Genomic DNA, 16,791 nt, shown 5'->3' with positions numbered 1-16,791 from the left:
AAAACATTATTGAGCCAGTGTAGACCTCGGAATGGATTTCTCCATTAGTGGTCGTACGAAAACCTAATGGTAAAGTTCATCTATGTGTGCACTTGCGCTGGTTCAAAGGCAATATTATCATTGATCAATTTCCTTTGCCAAGTATTGATGAAATGCTAATGTTGACAAGACGAGGCTAAATGGTTTTCCACACTGGTTTGACATCAGGTAGTGTTGGAGCCGGAGAGTAGACATCGTGACACGTTTCTGTACACTGTGTGGCGGCTTCTAATTTAAGTGCATGCTGCTTCGATTGATGTCCGCTGCAGCAGTTTTAAAAGACTAATGTCCCAATTATTAGGAAATTTACATGGGGTTGTTTCCTTTCAATACGATATTCTAGTGATGGGCAAGAATAAGTCTAATGATGATGAGATTTTAAGGAAGGTTTTAAGTATATTGAGAGATAAAGGCTTGGCCGTGGAGGGTTCAAAGTGTACATTTGCTGAAAGGAAAGTGACATTTTTGGGTCACAAATTTTCCGATGTGGGGATAAGTCCAAAAGAAAAGTTGGTTGAGGCTACCGTTTATGCTCCTTTGCCCAGAAATAAAGACAAATTGTGTTCTTTCCTGGGGCTAGCTTAATTTCTCACATAAAACGCATAAAATGAGGGCATTGGAATCAAACAGGCAATTGTGAATGCCCCCATTTTACAAGGTTGTAATCCCATGGCTGACAACTTAATCACCACAGATGCCAGTGGTTCGGGGTTAGGTAGTTTTTTATGACAAAAGTCTGTATAAGGAAAGGAAGTGACTATTGCATTTGCATCTCGTTCTCTATCACCTACAGAAGAAAAGTACTTGGTGATAGAGACGGAGACATTAGCATGTGTGTGGGCAATAGAACACTTCCGAAAATTCACTTGGTGTAGAAAATTCACACTGCTGTCAGACCATAAACCCCTGACTAAGCTGTTAACAACAAAGGGTTTGTCAAGAGTATCAGCAAGAAATGCTCGTTTTTCAATGAGATGCAGGGCCTGTGTTACGCCCCTGATGAGGTTATGCCAGAAGTAAAAAACAGAATCTAGACGGTTGGGGAAGGATACAAAGGAAGGAATCTGGATGATGATTTGAAAGCCTTTTGGAAGGTTAGAGACTAATTAAGTGTGTGGGATGATTTCATTTGCAGAAGGGAAAGAGTTATTACTCACAGTGATATTAGGAGTAAGTAGGTTAGTAGGGACATTAAGGACATTCAGGGATTTAAAGAACTAAACATAACATTAAAATGTTGTACTGGTGGCCAAAGATGGACACTGAGGTTGAGAGATTTGTAAGAAATTGAGTGGAGAGTGAAAATGCAGTTAAAACAGTGAAAACTCTCAATCCTCCTTTAACATCTATGGTAGTGATACTTAAAGTGCGGCTCTACTGACCTTTACATGTGGCCCCCTGGCCAGCAGCTGGACTGGGCTGCTGTTTACTCGACTCAATCTCAAAAAGGAGTGGGAACCCAATAAACCCTTGGAGGCTTGGGCGATAAAGTTATTAAAAAAAAGGGGGTGCCTACAAGGGATTTTGTTTATCAAATGTTTCTAGGAGATATTATCTCAATATTCTTGGGTACACCCTGATCAGTGGTGAACAACAGATTCAATCAAAACAATCAATACATTAAATTGTGAAAGAATTAAACAGATCGTAAATAATAATTCCAAAAGTGATACACGGGGCGGAAATATATTTACAAAAAGTCATATATTTAATATATGTGCAAACCTTTTGGTCTGGGAAAAGATAAAAAGCAACCAAACATAGCTAGAAAGGCGACGTTAGTTAGCCTATACAACAACTATGTTGACATCTTTCCAGAAATTCTATACAATCAATGTCTTCAGGGAAAAGATGTCGCTGTCGACGTTTCGGTCTGTGATGGCGATGAGACCGTCAGACCATCTTCAGGACGGATAGTTGACAAAAAATACCAAATGGTATTATCCTTAAGTCTCGTGACTTCAGTCAAATAGGCATGTAACTTCCAAATTTTAACGAAACTGTCATCTCTAATTGTGAAAGTCTTAGAGACAGTTCCAACTCGCTGTATAGTCAAGAATTCAATATTGAATATCAATTTTGTTATCTTCGTCTAGCAACAGCGTATAATTAGGTGTAGCCGACGCGTAAACCTCGATGCTTCACCGCAGCAGATGCTTAAGATACTTAAGGATAATACCATTTGGTATTTTTTGTCAACTATCCGTCCTGAAGATGGTCTGACGGTCTCATCGCCATCACAGACCGAAACGTCGACAGCGACATCTTTTCCCTGAAGACATTGATTGTATAGAATTTCTAGGAAGATGTCAACAAAGTTGTTGTATAGGCTAACTAACGGCACCTTTCTAGCTATGTTTGGTTGCTTTTAATCTTTTCCCTGACCAAAAGGTTTGAACATATATTAAATATATGACTTTTTAAAAATATATTTTCGCCCCGTGTATCACTTTTGGAATTATTATTTACGATTTGTCTAATTCTTTCAAAATTTAATGTATTGATTGTTTTGATTGCATCTGTTGTTCACCATTGATCAGAATGTTTACTCGACTCAGCATTAACATGAATAAAAATGTTAAACATACAGCAAGAACCTATTTAAAGGTTAATTGCAGTCAGGGAAAGGCAGTAACGAGGGCCTTAACAGTAGGAACAGCTTCACTTTTAAAGACAGCAAATGAGTAAAAATACAATAGTATTTTTAAAATTCAAAAAGTGCATTTAATTGACCTGTAGAACTATTTCAAATCATAGCAGTGCATTCAGAAGTATTTTTCTTAAAGTGATGTTTTTCAAACAGGAATTTAGAAATGTTCATGCTGACCCTCTTCACCCTGACAACAATGCTATTAGTGATTGCATCCAAGCACACAAGATGATTTTGAACAGCATGCATCCTTAAGTCATGTATTTCAAGTTCCTCTTATATGATAATGAAGAAAAAGGAGGGAAATTAAAATAAAACAATTGCCCAGGGTCACACAAGTTGGTCAAGTGGAGAAGCCGGGATTCATCTCAGGTTTTCTGGTTTCACATTGCACAATTTCATTCAGCCACTAAATATAAATGCTTTGCCTCCCCTACACCGATGTTACAACCCTGCTGGCATCAGTGCGGCCCTCGGTCACACCAAGGACCAAACTTTGCGGGCCCCGGGAAAATGTTTGCGAGTGCCCATGATCTATGGACTGACCAATTTTACCTTGGGCGGAGTTTGCATTCGGATATCCTGGGACCAGTAACAGGGGAGGATGGTAAAAGCAGATGTGTCATAGTGTTGGTGGATTTGTTTACCAGATAGATCGAGTTGAGAGTGGTTGACAAGGTGAACACAGCAAATGTTATTAAATTTCTTGAGGGAATTTTTCTTAGGAACGGATTTTTGGCTAATATGTTAATAGGTAATGGTGTACAGTTCAAGTCAGAAGAGATGAAGAATTTTATGGGGCAAGCAGGTATAGAACAGAAATGTACTGCTTTGGATCATCCAAGGCGTGTGTGTGCGTGCTGTTGTGGCGAGAGTGAATAGGGTGGTAAAAGGGATCATACAATTGGTGATAAAGTGAAAAATGATTGGGAGGTTGAATTGAAGAGGATGGTGTGGACATATAGGATGATACCACATAAGACGGTAGGACAAAGTCAATTTTGCTTAATAAGAGGCAGAGTTCCCCACTACAAGTTGAATCCTGGATGGATGAAGGGACGTAGGGTGGTGGAATGGGATATGGAGAATGTCAAATGTTGCACAAGGTCTTCACAAGAGAAGAACAATGTTTATTTTGATGCCAGAAACAAAGTTAAGGAGGTTTGTTTGAAGGAAAGTCAATGGGTAAGAGTCAAATCAGGCAGGAAGGTGAACAAAGTGGAAAAACGTTTTAGTGATCCTAGGAATATAATTAAAGTGATGAAAAATACAGTGGAATTGGATGATGGTGGCATTTACCATATGCGTATATTAGCCATTGTTAAACATGAAATGAGACATGAAGAGTCAAAGGATGAGGTAAAGAAAAGGTGGACAACAGGATGAGTGTGATAGACAAAGTGTGGAAGAGGTTGAAAGAGAAGGTGGAAATGGTGAGGATGTGGTGAATTGTATGGTGAATGTCAGTGGTGAAGAAATCAAAACCAGCAAGTCAGGAAGAATAATTAGGAAAGCGAAGGTGTTGGAAAATTTTGTTTTTGATTGTTACAGTTGTAGCTTTTATTTTTGTGTATTTTTTTCTTCTATCGGGGGGCGGAGTATAATGTGCTTTTTAGGGCTCGCCTGCTGTGCGCATGCGCATAGCTGGCAAGCTCTATAGGGGCTTAAATAAGCTTTACCTAGACTGGCGATTGACTGGCGATTTGATGCTGTGCCCGTGGCTTTTAGGTCAATGCGCAAGCGCATTGACCTAAAATGCGCGTGCACATCATCAAATCGCCAGTCAATCGCCAGCAGCACTCCTCCCCTGCTGCTTCACACCCTCATGCCGCTCCGCCCCCTCCCCTGCCCGCCGTGTCGCATTTCTCATCCCCCCTCCCCACAGCAATGCCCTCAGCCGGCCGGCTTGTATGCCTGTGCCATTTTGTCGTTACACGCATTTATGGTGCGCATGCTTACAAAACGACGCAGGCAGCCATGTCAAACGCTTATTATTATTTTTTTTCCAACTTTAGCCACTCTGCACTGCGTTGCTAAAACAATTGGCGACTTGTGATCCTCGACCTCTGCCAGATAGACTTATCTGTCAACCAAACTTTTAAAAGTAAGTTTGCATTTCGTGGCCGTTGTTTGTGTCTTTCAACAGTCACTGTTATTTACCGTTGTACAACCTCCAGTTTGAAGAGTGATGAAACCACAACACACTGTGCCAGCCACCATCTTTCATGCTGGTATGACTGCACACACTGTGATCTCATTGGGTGAACTGGCACGCGCTGCCAATCTTGTGCTGCCATTGAGGGGTTAAAAGGCACAGAATGCCACCCTCTATGACACTGTCGAGGATCGAATGGCTTTCAATATCACTTCCTATGATGTCTTACTGGAGCTCAAATGCATAGGATGTCCTTTCCTACTAAGTAATTTCCCATGATGTCACAGAGGGGACAATTTGCATATGACCTCACGTTACTTCAGTGAAATAGGTTAATGGGTTTCTTTGACAATTGTACTAATTGTGAAACAGGCATACTTTTCTGCAGATGGTTATACATTGTTAGGTTTCTCTTGTACCAGTATCACTTCCACGCCATTTCACTATATATGGAACCATCTCTCTGTTGGTGTTCATCTGCTGAGGCTCACACATGCTTTCACAACAGTGTCCTTACATTTGCATTTGAATGCCTGAATTTCAAACCATTTCGGCATGTGTCTGCCAGATTTGCCAACGGCATCGTGTGGAGTTATGTGGGATGTTAGATTACAACCATATGTAATCATATGCAAAGTAGGTGTGCTCCGTGTGATTTCTTAAAGTGAACACACATGCACGCGTGTAAGATATACTTTATCAGTGTTCCATTGTCTTTAGGAACCTTATTCTTTACCTTACATGCTGTTTTCCCCTAAATGACCCTGTACCTACAAACCACCTCCTCATTCGACTCACATTCTTTCTGAATTAAGCGTCTGTGTGTCTTGGCAGTCTGCAGATGCCAAAGAGCTGCGCGGATGAGTAAATCGAGCAAGCATCTTTGACTTGTGGCTTCAGCTGCGCTTGCCTTTGCCCAGGCTTGTCTTATGTGGCAATCGTACTAGTGATTTATGGGATCAGTTTTCCATTCCATAGCATGTATTATATTTTGGTAGGGTGAAAACAACTTTGCAGCATCTCCAAATATTTACAATCGACGCCCTAGAGACCTTGGTAGAGAACATGTCACTAGAAGTGTGCCTGTTGCACGTACATTCCTTTAACACTTATATGCTAAACAGATATACTCTTCAGCACATCAGCGCTTACAGTCTTCTTTTTATGATGACCTATTGAACTAAGTTATCTTCTATTCATGTACAAGGTGCCTTTTTATGAAGTTAGAGAACCACGCCTGCTGTTCTGTGGCTCGTCGTGGTAGGCATATCCATAAGGGTGAACTGGTATCTATCACCATAGATCACCATAGATAGTGGGTGATCTTTTCTTCATTCAAGAGATGCAATATGTGCGAATATTATTATATGTGTTTTGTATAGGGGGACATTAACAGGGCGGCTTGGTATGAGTTTTTCAGTGTTCATTTATCCATATCCTGATTAAAGTGAGTAGGTGATGTATGGAGAATGCAGGATTTTACCAAAGTGGTGTTATATCTCTTCAATGTACATTATATGTGGATAAACTTTGGATGAATAGATGGATGGATGGATGGATGGATGGATGGGTACACATCCACCACATCCACCACCACATCCACCACCTCTTCACCACCGCATCCACCACCACATCCACCACCACCACCACCACATCCACTGCATCCACCACCACATCCACCGCATCCACCACCACATCCACCACCACATCCACCACTTCCACCACCACATCCACCACCACCACATCCACCACCACATCCACCACCTCATCCACCACCTCATGCACCACCTCATCCACCAACGCATCCACCAACGCATCCACCACCATCGCATCCACCACCACCACCACATCCACCACCACTTCCACCAACACATCCACCACCACCACATCCACCACCACCACATCCACCACCACCGCATCCACCACCACCACCACACCCACCACCACTACAGCCACCACCACATCCACTACAACCACCACCCCATCCACCACTACCACCACCACCGCATCCACCACCACCGCCGCATCCACCACATCCACCACCACCACCGCATCCACCACCACATCCACCATCACCACCACATCCACCATCACATCCACCATCAAATCCACCACCACATCCACCACCACATCCACCATCACATCCACTGCCACATCCACCACCACATCCACCACATCACCACCGCATCCACCACCACATCCACCACATCCACCACCACTTCCACCACCACATCCACCACCACCACATCCACCACTGCATCCACCACCACATCCACCACCACATCCACCACCTCATCCACCACCTCATCCACCACCGCATCCACCACCACCGCATCCACCACCATCGCATCCACCACCACCACCACCACATCCACCACCACATCCACCAACACCACATCCACCACCACCGCATCCACCACCACCACACCCAGCACCACTACAGCCACCACCACATCCACTACAACCACCACCCCATCCACCACTACCACCACCACCGCATCCACCACCACCGCCGCATCCACCACATCCACCACCACCACATCCACCGCATCCACCACCACATCCACCATCACTACCACATCCACCATCACATCCACCATCAAATCCACCACCACATCCACCATCACATCCACCATCACATCCACCATCACATCCACTGCCACATCCACCACCACATCCACCACATCCACCACCACTTCACCACCGCATCCACCACCACATCCACCACCACATCCACCGCATCCACCACCACATCCACCGCATCCACCTCCACATCCACCACATCCACCACTTCCACCACCACCACATCCACCACTGCATCCACCACCACCACATCCACCACCTCATCCACCACCTCATCCACCACCTCATCCACCAACGCATTCACAACCACCGCATCCACCACCACCGCATCCACCACCACCGCATCCACCACCACCGCATCCACCACCACCACCACCGCATCCACCACCACTGCCGCATCCACCACATCCACCACCACCACATCCACCGCATCCACCATCACCACCACATCCACCATCAAATCCACCACCACATCCACCACCACATCCACCATCACATCCACCATCACATCCACCGCCACATCCACCACCACATCCACCACATCACCACCGCATCCACCACCGCATCCACCACCACATCCACCACCACATCCACCACCACCACATCCACCACTGCATCCACCACCACATCCACCACCTCATCCACCACCTCATCCACCACCGCATCCACCACCACCGCATCCACCACCATCGCATCCACCACCACCACCACCACATCCACCAACACCACTTCCACCACCACCGCATCCACCACCACCACCACACCCACCACCACTACAGCCACCACCACATCCACTACAACCACCACCCCATCCACCACTACCACCACCACCGCATCCACCACCACCACCACACCCACCACCACTACAGCCACCACCACATCCACTACAACCACCACCCCATCCACCACTACCACCACCACCGCATCCACCACCACCGCCGCATCCACCACCACCACATCCACCGCATCCACCACCACATCCACCACCACATCCACCATCACCACCACATCCACCATCACATCCACCATCAAATCCACCACCACATCCACCACCACATCCACCACCACATCCACCACCACCACATCCACCACCACATCCACCACCTCATCCACCACCACATCCACCACCTCTTCACCACCGCATCCACCACCACATCCACCACCACCACCACATCCACTGCATCCACCACCACATCCACCGCATCCACCACCACATCCACCACCACATCCACCACTTCCACCAACACATCCACCACCACCACAACCACCACCACCACATCCACCACCACCGCATCCACCACCACCACCACACCCACCACCACTACAGCCACCACCACATCCACTACAACCACCACCCCATCCACCACTACCACCACCACCGCATCCACCACCACCGCCGCATCCACCACATCCACCACCACCACCGCATCCACCACCACATCCACCATCACCACCACATCCACCATCACATCCACCATCAAATCCACCACCACATCCACCACCACATCCACCATCACATCCACTGCCACATCCACCACCACATCCACCACATCACCACCGCATCCACCACCACATCCACCACATCCACCACCACTTCCACCACCACATCCACCACCACCACATCCACCACTGCATCCACCACCACATCCACCACCACATCCACCACCTCATCCACCACCTCATCCACCACCGCATCCACCACCACCGCATCCACCACCATCGCATCCACCACCACCACCACCACATCCACCACCACATCCACCAACACCACATCCACCACCACCGCATCCACCACCACCACACCCACCACCACTACAGCCACCACCACATCCACTACAACCACCACCCCATCCACCACTACCACCACCACCGCATCCACCACCACCGCCGCATCCACCACATCCACCACCACCACATCCACCACCACATCCACCATCACCACCACATCCACCATCACATCCACCATCAAATCCACCACCACATCCACCATCACATCCACCATCACATCCACCACCACATCCACTGCCACATCCACCACCACATCCACCACATCCACCACCACTTCACCACCGCATCCACCACCACATCCACCACCACATCCACCGCATCCACCACCACATCCACCGCATCCACCTCCACATCCACCACATCCACCACTTCCACCACCACCACATCCACCACTGCATCCACCACTGCATCCACCACCACCACATCCACCACCTCATCCACCACCTCATCCACCACCTCATCCACCAACGCATTCACAACCACCGCATCCACCACCACCGCATCCACCACCACCGCATCCACCACCACCGCATCCACCACCACCACCACCGCATCCACCACCACTGCCGCATCCACCACCACTGCCGCATCCACCACATCCACCACCACCACATCCACCGCATCCACCACCACATCCACCATCACCACCACATCCACCATCAAATCCACCACCACATCCACCACCACATCCACCATCACATCCACCATCACATCCACCGCCACATCCACCACCACATCCACCACATCACCACCGCATCCACCACCACATCCACCACCACATCCACCACCACCACATCCACCACTGCATCCACCACCACATCCACCACCTCATCCACCACCTCATCCACCACCGCATCCACCACCACCGCATCCACCACCATCGCATCCACCACCACCACCACCACATCCACCACCACATCCACCAACACCACATCCACCACCACCGCATCCACCACCACCACCACACCCACCACCACTACAGCCACCACCACATCCACTACAACCATCACCCCATCCACCACTACCACCACCACCGCATCCACCACCACCACCACACCCACCACCACCACAGCCACCACCACATCCACTACAACCACCACCCCATCCACCACTACCACCACCACCGCATCCACCACCACCGCCGCATCCACCACATCCACCACCACCACATCCACCGCATCCACCACCACATCCACCACCACATCCACCATCACCACCACATCCACCATCACATCCACCATCAAATCCACCACCACATCCACCACCACATCCACCATCACATCCACCATCACATCCACCGCCACATCCACCACCACATCCACCACCACATCCACCACACCCACCACCACTTCACCACCGCATCCACCACCACATCCACCACCACATCCACCGCATCCACCTCCACATCCACCACATCCACCACTTCCACCACCACCACATCCACCACCACCACATCCACCACTGCATCCACCACATCCACCACCTCATCCACCACCTCATCCACCAACGCATTCACAACCACCACATCCACCACCACCGCATCCACCACCACCGCAACCACCACCACCGCATCCACCACCACCACCACCACACCCACCACCACTACATCCACCACCACATCTACTACAACCACACCCCATCTACCACTACCACCACCACCGCATCCACCACCACCGCATCCACCACCACATCCACAATCAACACCACATCCACCACCACATCCACCACCACCACCACATCCACCAACACATCCACCATCACCTCCACATCCACCATGACATCCACCGCCACAGCCACCACCACATCCACCACCACCGCATCCACCACCACCGCATCCACCACCACCGCATCCACCACCACCTCCACATCCACCGCAACAACCACCACATCCACAACATCCACCACATCCACCACATCCACCACTTCCACCACCACCACATCCACCGCTGCATCCACCACCACTGCATCCACCACCACCACATCCACCACCACCACATCCACCACCACATCCACCACCTCATCCACCACTTCATCCACCACCTCATCCACCAACGCATCCGCCACCACCACATCCACCACCACCGCATCCACCACCACCGCATCCACCACCACTACATCCACCACCACATCCACTACAACCACCACCCCATCCACCACCACCACCGCATCCACCACCACCGCATCCACCATCACATCCACCACCACCACATCCACCACCACCACCACATCCACCATGACATCCACCGCCACAGCCACCACCACATCCACCACCACCGCATCCACCACCACCACATCCACCACCACCACTACATCCACCACCACATCCACTACAACCACCACCCCATCCACCACATCCACCACTGCATCCACCACCACATCCACCACCACATCCACCACCTCATCCACCACCGCATCCACCACCACCGCATCCACCACCATCGCATCCACCACCACCACCACCACATCCACCAACACCACATCCACCACCACCGCATCCACCACCACCACCACACCCACCACCACTACAGCCACCACCACATCCACTACAACCACCACCCCATCCACCACTACCACCACCACCGCATCCACCACCACCGCCGCATCCACCACATCCACCACCACCACATCCACCGCATCCACCACCACATCCACCACCACATCCACCATCACCACCACATCCACCATCACATCCACCATCAAATCCACCACCACATCCACCACCACATCCACCATCACATCCATCATCACATTTACCATCACATCCACCGCCACATCCACCACCACATCCACCACATCCACCACCACTTCACCACCGCATCCACCACCACATCCACCGCATCCACCTCCACATCCACCACTTCCACCACCACCACATCCACCACCACCACATCCACCACTGCATCCACCACCACCACATCCACCACCTCATCCACCAACGCATTCACAACCACCACATCCACCACCACCGCATCCACCACCACCGCATCCACCACCACCGCATCCACCACCACCACCACCACACCCACCACCACTACATCCACCACCACATATACTACAACCACACCCCATCTACCACTACCATCACCACCGCATCCACCACCACCGCATCCACCATCAACACCACATCCACCATCACATCCACCACCACCACCACATCCACCACCACCACCACATCCACCAACACATCCACCATCACCTCCACATCCACCATGACATCCACCGCCACAGCCACCACCACATCCACCACCACCGCATCCACCACCACCGCATCCACCACCACCACCACATCCACCGCATCCACCACCACATCCACCACATCCACCACCACATCCACCACTTCCACCACCACCACATCCACCACTGCATCCACCACCACTGCATCCACCACCACCACATCCACCACCACCACATCCACCACCACATCCACCACCTCATCCACCACTTCATCCACCACCTCATCCGCCACCACCACATCCACCACCACCGCATCCACCACCACCGCATCCACCACCACCCCATCCACCACCACATCCACTACAACCACCACCCCATCCACCACCACCACCGCATCCACCATCACATCCACCACCACCACATCCACCACCACCACCACATCCACCATGACATCCACCGCCACAGCCACCACCACATCCACCACCACCGCATCCACCACCACCGCATCCACCACCACCACATCCACCACCACCACTACATCCACCACCACATCCACTACAACCACCACCCCATCCACCACATCCACCACCACTGCATCCACCACCACATCCACCACCACATCCACCACCACATCCACCATCACCTCCACATCCACCATGACATCCACCGCCACAGCAACCACCACATCCACCACCACCACCACATCCACCACCAACACATCCACCACCACCGCATCCACCACCACCGCATCCACCACCACCGCATCCACCACCACCGCATCCACCACCACCACACCCACCACCACCACACCCACCACCACATCCACCAACCACCGCCGCATCCACCACCACCACATCCACCACCACCACATCCACCATCACCACCACATCCACCATCACATCCACCATCAAATCCACCACCACCACCACATACACCATCACATCCACCACCACCACATCCACCACCACCACATCCACCACCACTTCACCACCGCATCCACCACCACCACATCCACCACCACCACCACATCCACCGCATCCACCACCGCATCTACCACCACCGCATCCACCACCACCGCATCATCCACCACCTCATCCACCACCTCATCCACCAACGCATCCACCACCACCACATCCACCACCACCACATCCACCACCACCACAACACCACCACATCCACCATCACCACCACATCCACCATCACATCCACCACCACATCCACCATCACATCCACCATCACATCCACCATCACATCCATCACCTTCACATCCACCATGACATCCACCACCACATCCACCACTTCCACCACCACCGCATCCACCACCACATCCACCACCACCACCACATCCACCACCACTACCACATCCACCACCACCACATCCACCACCACCACCACATCCATCACCACCACCACATCCATCACCGCATCCACCAACACCTCATCCACCACAGCATCCACCACCACCACATCCACCACCACATCCACCACCGCATCCACCACCACATCCACCACCACCACATCCACCACATCAACACCACATCGACCACTTCCTCCACCACCACCACCACCTCCACCACATCCACCACCACCCCCACATCCACCACCATCACCACCACAACCACCACATCCACCACCACCATATCCCCCAGATCCACCACCACCACATCTACATGTGTGTGGCTCTGTGTGTAGGTGCAAATGCAATGTTCTTGGATTGTCGTCACAATAAAATACACTGAACATAATCTTCACAAACGTTATTTACAAACGTTTAAGCTATTGCCATTATAAATTACAATAACTTTTATTTAAGTATTAATTATTTACAAAATTAAAAGCCATTGTTATTTGTAATATCAATACATCTAAGTCACGTAAATACAACACACATTGCATTACAAATGCTATAGGTGTCACATTTGCAAAAGTTAAAACTATTGACATTGTAACTGACAAAGCTATTAATTTTGCTACTTTCAAAACCAACACATAAATAAAAAAAAGTGTCATTTACAATACCAATAGCTCAAACTTTCCTAATGCGAGACCTATTGCATTTCCAATGCTTGTTATGAATTGCAATTCTTATATTTCTTGTTGTCGAAGAAGAGGGATGTGTAGTACGTAATTCTCATGTTCTTGTGTTAAAAAAGGGGGATGTGTAGTTTACCTTTAACATGGAATCTCAACACAGAGAGATTCTACGCTCAGCGTATGCATCTTTATACTCCGAAAAGAATAAACTTTAATTTGAAGAATACTACTACTGTGTGTGGTCGTCACTACACACCCCCGTGTGATTAAAAAAAAACAAAAAAATCATCGCTCTACAGCCTCCTTCCCGTTACCCTCCCCCTCCCCCCCAAGAAGTTTTCACAATTATTGAATCAGCAATATTCAGATATGCCTAAACATATTTAGTCATTCAGTTACCCCTTTTAAAAGTACAGTAAAATACAAGATTAGCAAACATTCTATTCTGGTCAAAAATCGGCACGATGCTTTGCTTAACAATAGCGTGGCACTATGCGGCGGGATTGAAGATCCAAAGTTTGAAAACTTTAGGTCTAGGGAGACAAGACCTTTAAAACCTCAAAAATAGAAGTAGGACAACAATTCTGCAGCACTTGAGGGACAGGGAATACTATAACTGATAGCACCTAGACACAAAGAAAACGGCTTTAAAGAGAGTAAAATGTAAATTTTACACATAGTACCATCTATTATAAATACATTTATTTGTAAAGATGTCCGTTGCGTACACTAACCTTGCTTAAATGTGTCACATACGTGCTGTACATGCTGATCTTTAAACGGATGTTGTTTTCCATAATACAAACACTTCCGGGGCACATAACTACTAATCAGGCGGCCGAACGTATCCTGCTAGCCTTGTGGTAGGACAAGACTGCTATTATGTAAGATGATCTAGTATTGGGTGCACGTCAGCCAATTCTAATGCACCATTCTAAATTCAGAAGTGCTGATTGGCTGTGAAATCCGTACTTGCTTCACCCGGCCACTTAATGTTTGTCGGTGGGTGTTGCACTTGCATATCTTAGAGAGAATGGGGACGTATTGTGGACAGCTTAGGTCGATGTGTTCGTTGTCTGCAGTTATGGATCGGTAGGCGGGAGGAGAGGGAGGGGAGTAATTCGCATTAGGCCCCCTAATGATGATAGTAATGGTTGACCTATTTACCGGCTGGCAGCTAGACAGGCCCTTGTGTAATATTTTGTATTCCACTTAAAATTTGTATTCCAGTCTCTCTGGAGCTATGGCTTTTTGGATAGCTCAGTCGGTTCCTCCGGAGACGTGCGTACTCGGAGATGTACATCTCAACTCTTCCTCGGCCTGCGTAGACCGAAACAGCAGCGCTCCGATGGTAGCTGCTGCTGTTTCTGAAATAAGCCATTGACTTTCCTATTAGGGCCTCTCAGCCAATATATCCATGACACGTTGAGGGGATTCATTTAGTTTGTCTACTTTGCCTTCAACTTTTGACTATATGCTGAGGCTCATAAGTATCAACATTACACATTAAAGAAACCGAGTAAGGAAATTAGAATACTCGAGGATGGCAAAAACGAAGACGCTGGGTGAGGTAACGAAAAGCAGCGGGATAGCTGTAAAAGCGGCAGATAGTAGGAGGCCAGAACAATCTAAGGGCATGGGAAGGAAAGTGGGGGACAGAGAGGAAGGCAGACAAGGAAAGTGAGAGAGACACAAAACGAGAGAGGGAAACAGTAACGAGTTTGACAGCGAGGAGTAGGTCAGAGGCACAGGAGAGACAATAGAAAGGTCGCTGGGACAGAGGAAGAGGTCAGAGATCACTAAAACGGCGGATCAGGAGAAAGATAGAAGAAGCAAGTCATAAAATGGCGGGGAGCACAAGGGTCCAAGTCTGAAAGTCAAGGCAGAGGGCTACCAGAGGGGGAAACTAGACAGCAAGTCAGGCGAGAGAAAGGCAGTCAGTGCCAAAGTCTCAGCTGCACCGTCCATGAGCAGCTGGGGCAGAGGTGTCCAATCCAGGGGTCAGGGAAGAAAGAACACGGGCGCCAAGGCAGCTGTCCGCAGAATTGGAGGCAGGAAAGTCTAAAAACAAAGTCAAAGGAAAGCAGGAGAGGGCGTCTCTCCGGCACAGTAGCAGAAAGATGGGCTCAAGAATAGTCACAGAGAGTGGTGCAGATTTCAAACCTCTGCTGTGACTCAAATCGGCCCGATGTCTAGCGAGGAGGCGAAGCAGCACCGAGGCCAGAAGAATCGGAGGGGCTGCTTCAATCAGAGGGGGGCGCTTCTCCAATACGGTTTAGGAATGAAGGGCTCAGAGCAGCCACGGAGAGCGCCGCTGGCACACTCCCCTCTGCCGTGTCTCCAAATCAATCCAGATGTCCTGCGCAGA

General features: G+C 49.5%; 1 protein-coding gene across 1 annotated transcript in view; it reads right to left on the bottom strand.

The window, feature by feature from the left end:
• TSEN34 (tRNA splicing endonuclease subunit 34) overlaps positions 1-15,278 on the bottom strand; it is a 167,824-nt gene extending 152,546 nt beyond the window's left edge. The window contains exon 1 of the mRNA XM_086930345.1: positions 15,158-15,278. The gene's annotated coding sequence lies outside the window, so the exon portion shown is untranslated. The remainder of the gene's footprint in view (positions 1-15,157) is intronic.
• Positions 15,279-16,791: the final 1,513 nt, after the last annotated feature.

Source organism: Lissotriton vulgaris, chromosome 7 (assembly GCF_964263255.1).
Source record: "Lissotriton vulgaris chromosome 7, aLisVul1.2, whole genome shotgun sequence".
NCBI classification, from domain to species: Eukaryota; Metazoa; Chordata; class Amphibia; order Caudata; family Salamandridae; genus Lissotriton; species Lissotriton vulgaris.
The sequence above is the reverse complement of the archived record's forward strand: the minus strand, read 5'-3'. Positions and strand labels throughout refer to the sequence as shown.